Genomic DNA, 7933 nt, shown 5'->3' with positions numbered 1-7933 from the left:
GTAAGTCGAACTGTGTATCGACCTGTTGAATCCCGTGAAACAGTACTCTTGAAATGTTCTTCACATCTTTGCTCGTCAGGAGTAAGATCAAGATTGTTGCTCGCAGGCACTTCTTCTTGTGTCCAGATTTCGACAGCAAGTCGTCAAGAGCATCTTCTCCCTCCTGAACGGAGGCATGATGCACGGTAGCGATTGCCGATGATGATGTATTAACAAGTCCGAGAACGAGCCATCCTAAAATTGAGAGCTGCGCAATTGGCATCAATGTATCTCGTTTGATGATGTTGGGCTTGATGATCTGCCCATATGAGTCAGCTCCAATGATGATATCCACTGGCCGTGGTGTTAGGAAATCTGGATCAGCCAAGGTCAACTTGGTGAGATGCGGCCAGTCCTGTGGTGCAGCGTTGAAGGATGGCAGGATGTTCGTTAACGTCTGCAGAATGTGAGCTTGAATAATGACGTCTGATCTTGAGTGAAGTGAGCGGAGCTTAAGCAATGCAACTCCTCGAGTTTGCGTCGCCTTTCCGCCACCAATTCCAGTGATGAGAATGACGGAATGATGACGAGTGATGTTGAGCTGGCGAACGAGAGATTCTGAAACAAAGGTAAGTTCTGAACCTGAATCAATGAGAGGCCGTACCCGCTGAGTATTAATTGATGAACTGATCTGAGCCAGGGCCGTAGCGAGTAATGTTGAGTGTGATGAGCGGGCCAAAGATGAGTGAGCGACGATTGCACCATCTTCCTATTGAGCTGACGCAGCTGAACTGGTGATCGGCTTCGCTGATGAGTTCGACTGATGAGCCTCATGCAGCATTGTGTCGGTTGGTGCACTTCTTGCACCCCCGAGCCTTTACATGAGCGGACGTTGTGTCCGGAGATGAGCTGAGCGGGTGTGCCTTTAAGTGAGAGTCGCAGATAATGAAGGTTTCCACGTCGGTGAGGCGTCGGTTGTCGTAGATAACGGCCTTGAATAGGTCGCGAGACGTGGGCCATGCAGCGTAATTGCCCTTGAACGACGGGATGTTGATGTCCGGCAGCCGCTGATTGTCACGCGAGGACTGCGATGATTTGAATATGCGCCCTTGATAACGCAATAACGCGACGTGCAGCCATGTAATAGCTCCGTCGTGGAGTGAACATTGTTTTTAAGCATTCATGTTGTATGAGCGCCGCCGGCCAAGTAACTTCAAAATATGCGTGCTCCTTGAGAAACGCTTTATGCACCTTCTCGAGATGCATTGAGATGTAGAAAATCTTCTCTAATGACGTGTCCTTTGCACAAGATGGTGGCGTCTCACCAGTATTCCGCACCGTCGCCAGTCGGTTCATTTAAGATGAGCTCCGTGGACAAGCGCACGGGTGAGGCTTGGCGTTCCGATGTGCGAGCCGGTGGTACCTCGAGCGTCGTGGTCTCCGTACCGCCCGTACCCGCCTTTACGGGTTCCGTCATATTGAGCCGTCCCTGAGCTGCGCACGATGAAATACCTGAGAAATGTCGAGACACGTGTAAGAAATGCTGCACGAACCGAGAACGTTCGAGAGACGCGTGAGAAAAACACTATGCGAATCGAGAGTCGTTAGGGTCATGTATTGAGCACGTGATGATGTCTATATGACACTCGCGAGAGCGCGTGAACATGTTTGTGTAACACTCACGAGCACGCGTGAGAATGTCTGTACTTCACTCGCGGAAGCGCGCGATAATGTCCACGTGGCGTGTCGTGAAAGGCATGCCCTGTTCACATGATCTGTGTCCGAGCTACACTTTAAGTTCCACGCATCCGGCTCGAAGGACCAAATGTTCGCGAAATCGCTGATTAATCCCGGCGATGGAAGCGGGATGAGAAGGACGCGCGTGGAAGGTGTTAATTAATTATTCTGTAATATAAAATGTAATTCAGAACACAGTCTGAGCCGTCTTTAATACGAGAATAGATATATACAGTCTGACCTGAGAGTGGTGGGCAGTCTTTAGGAGTTCACTAAACATAAGAAGTCTTTGTATAAGAAGTCTTTGTATATCGCTCGTGAGTGGGCGAGGCAGTTATATTAATTGCCCTCCTCGTGATGATTAGCCCGTGAGCCGGTAAGACACGTGGCGGTCGGCACTCGCGCACATGTGAGCCTGAGTCGTCGTGTTGATGTACCCGAGTAGAGCTGGATGAGCGGTCGCTTTACATGTTAATGCAGTATCTCGGCAGCTGTAATCACTGCGGTGGGCACTTCAATGTGTAGTCACAATCAAAAATGCACAGAGCACACGTCGTGCGTCTGATCACTGCGTGGCCATTTGTACGACTCGAATATCGCGAGGAAGACGTTGGCGATGAGCGCGCCCGTGCGGGCGCAAGCTGCCGCGGTGATCTAGCGTCGTTACCCGATCGATGCTGCCATCTGATCTGACGGCGCAGCGTTAACGGAATCTCGAACAATAACTTATACAAACATTTCATGTAAAGACTACAAGAACGTTTTTAAAAATAACGTTAAGATGATTAGAAGTATATAATAGGCGATTTGCACAACCATCTCTTTGTCTTGCCCAACATTTAAAAAAGAATTTTCTAAGATTCTAAGTCTGTGGTTCGATTCCGGCCCGGCCTTCATCCCATCACATATACCTCGTTTAAGAGCTGGAATGCTCATTTAATGGGAAGTTAAGGATTAAAGTTCCATATCGATTAATAATCGTGAACATATGCGCCTCAAATTGCTATCGCTCCTTCTCCTATTTTTTCTGGACGATTCCAAAATTTTCCATGATCGTGCCACATAGCCACATAGCCATAGCTAAGCGAAAGAGATTGCTGTGCAATATTTTTGTTTACGATGTAATGCATTACCTGATTTTTTTTTATTAAGGGAATAAACATGAATGTTTTTTTATTTACAACAATATTCGCAATTAATTGCAACTCGGAAATTAAAAATTATTTTTTTTCCACGTCTACATACCAGGGTGTTTTTTAAAGACCGCCCACTAACTACATAGCATTATTTCTTTTCAAAAATTGAGTCAAAATGTCCTGAGCTATTTTTTTTCTATAATACTTGTTGTAATTATTGAGTAAAGTCAGTCCACTCAGTGCCGCCCTTTAGCTGGTCATATCAGTGAACTGCACGCCTAGTAGTATGCGTGAGCGCCCGACTAAAAGACAGTGCTGATTGGATTAACTTTAACTCAATAATTACTGCTTCATTAAGCATTATAGAAAAAAATGGCTCTTTCTGAACTTTTCGACTCAATTTTTTATAAGAAATAACGTTATGTACTTAGTGGGCGGTCTTTAAGAAACACTCTGTTTATCTCTGCAAATTAATAATTAGAATTCTAGTAATGCAACATACCTTCATTTGTCGATTTTCTTTTATGATGTGATTTGTAATAAATAATTTTGTAGACATTTTCCATATAAATATATAAAATTTATATAAATATATGAAATAATTATTTTCATTTGATTGCAATAGTTTTCCACATAACCTATGAGGTACTATTGTTGATGCGTTTTTTTTTAAGTGGTATCCCCAGGAGGCTTAGTCCACTGAATAATTAGAGGAATAATTAACAAAAAGAGAAAGGTGTCTGATAAATATTTAAAGAAACATTTTTGTGTTTTGAAACAACTTTTACGTTTGTGATTATTAAAAAAAAGTAAAAAATGTCAAAAATGAATTTCAATTTAGTAAAGAGAGTGTGAAACGGACTAAGTAAGAGCCAAGCGCTGTTGACGGTGCACAAAGGTTAATTTCTTTATTTATGAAAATAATTAAATTTTAAAATCGTACGTTTCGGTCCGAATTTTGGAACATCTTCAGCGAAACTACAAAAAATCAATAACAAAATGCATGAGATTGTTAAAATTAAACGTATATACAAAAAATAAATTAGTTTTTGAGGGGCCAACGTCCTAAGGCCAGCTCAGTTGCCCCAACGAACAAACATGTTTCCCATTCGCTCCCTAGAACTTATGCCGAGGCCTTGAAAAGGTCTAACGAATAAATTAACAATAATAACATGAGTGACTTTGCGAACTCAGATGACATGGCAGATTTTAACGGATTAATCCTCGAAATAAAAAAACTGAGTAAATTAGTTAATATAAAATCAATTAAAATAGAGAAGAAATGTTCGGTATTGTGTGGCTTTCCATCGAGAAAATTTGTCTAAATCGAAATGATTTCTGGCAAACTCCATTGGAACAAATTTTGAAATATCTTTTAGCAAAGTGGATAAAGAATTGAGATGAAGTTGAGCAACGCTCAATGCGATTTATCCATCCATAAGCGTAAAAGTTGTTTCATAACTCCCAAACAAGAGTTATGCATATAATCGATAACAAAAGATCTTAGCATAGGCACAGAAAGAAGTTCAAATGGAGAAGAAATACTTGGAAGATGGTGCTGTAGTTTAATCCTATTTTTAAAATCAGCGTCAGTTCTAAGAGATGCAGTAATGTCTGTAAACATCATACGTCTGTTGATACTTCTACCTCTAACTGTACACTTTCCACATCCAAAATACGCATTATGCGATTTAGTACAAGTAACATATGCTCTAGCTGGAGAATCGCAAATGATAGCTCGAATCTTAATTCGATACATCAAACCGTTAACTTCAAATCTATCAGTTTGTAATACTGTACATTCGTCAACGAACGGCTGAAGAAATTCAGATAACGGAGCCTTACTGTAGCCATGGTATGCACCAATAAGAAAGGGTATTTGCTTTAAATCTGATATTTTACCTAGTATGGGCCACAATTGACTCTTGGAACTTTTTGCAATTGGCAAACCATCTATATTTATATCTAACTGAATAACAGTTTGACCAAGAAAAGCTTGTGGAGTTTGATTAATAATTGTTGTCAGTGCTCTACCTAAACCGTAATGAACATACTGACCTCGTGAAAGATTTTTAACGTCATAACTATGGGGCTTTGGAGTGTCTAAAAGAGTACGTGCATCTGTAGGTACATCGAATCCATGACGTTTATGAATATGTAATAAATGAGTTAGAGCTTTTTGAGTTATACCAAACTCAACTGCCCAATCACGAATATCATCACTAAGAGAACGGGCAATATTAATATCATTTGAAATATTTACAGCATTACAGTCAGCACTACCTTCGGATGATTCACAATTATTATATTCATTATTGTCACTGCTATCAACTTCTGATTCATCATCAGTCTCTAGAGGCATTAACAATGCATCGGGAACAGAAACGTCCATATCATGAACCGTAGATGGCCCAGGAAGAATGTCACCACCACTATCATCATTATTTATTGAAACAGGAGGTTCAAAATTATTACGCGTACGATGATAAAGCAGCAAAATACGTCGATTTTTTGACGTTTGAATAATTCACGAAAACTCTTTCTCATATTTTAGGACGAGTTACCCAGCAAACACAATGCAACATATCGGTAATAATTTCGTCCGCCAGTGAATAAAATCAGCAAATTCAATTTATTTCTCGATTAACTGGCGCAATATATACAAAAATGCACAACGTTTCGGCTCAAGATTCGGGCCCTTTTCAAGTGCGAACTGAAACAGGAACAGCGAGAAAAAAACAAACAATATAAATGAATCGAGATAAATATTAAATTAACGACGTTAAATAGTGAGCAATACCTATATCATCTATTGACTCGTCACATAATTAATACAGATTCCTGAGTTCACGAGCATGTTCCCGCATGGCCATAAAGGTCAGCTGCGGACCAATCTTAATTTGTAGCAACAATGATATGAGGAGAGAAAGCGACGATCAAGAAAAACTTACGAATTTCGTAATAAATTTTCGCGTATAACGGATTCTTCGTTGCGACATGTTACATGTATGCGAGTGCTTGAAAGACTGAGCGGACAAAGAAAGAAACAAGGTTCAGGCCTATTCAGTCCAAAAATATCTCAGGCAATAATGTATCGAACAAAAATATCTCAAGTAAAATAATATTGGTGGGATGAAACGTCTGCTGGATTTATTAACGTTCTAAATCGTCGTAGTCAAAGGTGGCAATGATATCTCTAGGAGTCTCGTGAGTCGAAAGGCTCAAAACAATGTGACACACTTACTAGGCGGCCGGTCCCCTCGCGGGCCGGTCGTCGCACGAGCCCGGTTTGCCGTACGGCGCCTCTGCCCGTCGTCGGGATCTCACCGCTTACGACGGCACGGCGTCTAACGGTCGAACATGAGTTTCGCGAGTTCGATGTCGAGACTCGGAATCGTCTGTAGACGACTTAGGTCCATTTAGGACATTTTGACTGGGAACCCCAATAGCAATACCAATGGGATTTTGTGTGGAACTTTTTATCTTTGGCAAAAATGCCTTCATTTCCATTGCGTCTGGAACAATGGGAATTCAATGGCATTTTTTAATGGCAATGAAGGGCACATTTTCATAAAGGATTCACCGTGCGACTAGTAAGGAAAAGGTGACATTGGCAAAATTGTACGATAATGTGACCAGTAGAGACAACGCGATCTCATCGCCTAACATCTCGTCGGACAAATACGTTGACATCCTGAAGACGGCGCTTGTGGAGGCGTTTTGCCTACGGAGATACTACTGGCTTGGCAACGCAAAGAGAAAGGCGATAGACAGAGTATCTATGAACAGCTGGTGGAATTTATTCGACTGGAAGTGCACAACGAACAAAGATGGTGCTTACAGAAGGATGTAATAGGAGGCGTGGCCCAAATTTCGGGCGTAAAACCGAAATCGAGGAAGGAAAATGTTCCTACGGCGGCGGGTCTGGTTACACATCAAGGTGAGAAGCGCGAGTGTTGTTTTTGCAAGAGGAATCATCTGTCGGAAGATTGTTATAAGGCCCGCTCGATGTCCTTCGAAGAGAAGAGAAAGTTGTTGAGCAAAGCGGGAGTGTGTTTCGTGTGTATGAAACACAAGCACCTAGCAAGGGACTGCAAGGCGAAAATAACTTGCGCGGTGTGCAAGAGGAGACATCTACCAATCCTTTGTCCGGATGTAAAGATCAGAGAGCAACCGAAGCCTAAGGACAAAGAAAAGCCGGACGGCGCGAGTGAAAAGGACGACAAAGCGGTGGATGCCCTCATGCGAAGTTCGACGTCGGGCTTAGGCATTCCGTTACAGACGATGACCGTAGTGATGATCGGCGACGAGAGAAAACGAGTGCGTGTTTTGCTGGATAGTGGCGCGCAGCGCTCTTGTGTACTGGCACGCTCAGCGCAGAAGATGGACTACAAACCCGTCGGAAAGGAAAAGCTGACCCACACGTTCACGTTATTTGGAGGAGGAATGACGCCGGAGCGTGAGCATATCAAGTACACTATAGTTCTAGAAAGTATGGTCAATGACTATAGACGTAAGTTTGACTGTCTAGATCAGCCCACGATATGCGGGAATATCCCTTCAGTCTATCTAGGGTTTTGCGCGGAAGAACTGAAGCAGAGAAAAATACGACTGCCGGATGGTGACCAAGGTTCAGCAGATATTGAGGTCTTAATAGGAAATGATGTCTACGGGAAACTGTTGACTAGTAGGGTGGAGCAACTTTCTTGCGGATTAACTGCTGTGGAGACGAAGCTAGACTGAATCCTGTCCGGGAAGGTGACTCAGCAAAATTTGGTTTACACCGACGTCGCTATGGCAACCACGATGTCGCTACTCAATGATGCTTCTGTCGCGGAACTCTGGTCATTAGAGGTCATTGGGATTCGGGACGATGTGGCCCGCAAAACAGACAAGGAATTGGAAGCAGAAGCAAAGAGGTATTTTTTGGAGACGGTGCGGAGAGATGATGAAGGGCGGTACGTCGTACAGTTGCCTTGGACGTTGCCACCAGAGAATTTAGAGGACAATCGAGTTATTGCAGAGAAGAGACTAGCGGCGACTACAAGAAAGTTGAAAGCTATGGGGCTTTTCGACGTTTA

General features: G+C 42.7%; 1 pseudogene; it reads right to left on the bottom strand.

Annotated features, from left to right (window-relative positions):
* Window positions 1-3102: 3102 nt before the first annotated feature.
* LOC139823697 (uncharacterized) lies at window positions 3103-5936 on the bottom strand (annotated as a pseudogene).
* Between the last annotated feature and the right edge of the window lie 1997 nt (window positions 5937-7933).

The sequence above is a fragment of the Temnothorax longispinosus genome, unplaced genomic scaffold (genome assembly GCF_030848805.1).
Source record: "Temnothorax longispinosus isolate EJ_2023e unplaced genomic scaffold, Tlon_JGU_v1 HiC_scaffold_16, whole genome shotgun sequence".
Classification (NCBI taxonomy): Eukaryota; Metazoa; Arthropoda; class Insecta; order Hymenoptera; family Formicidae; genus Temnothorax; species Temnothorax longispinosus.
Note: the sequence above shows the minus strand (reverse complement) of the source record. Positions and strands in the feature narration are given on the sequence as shown.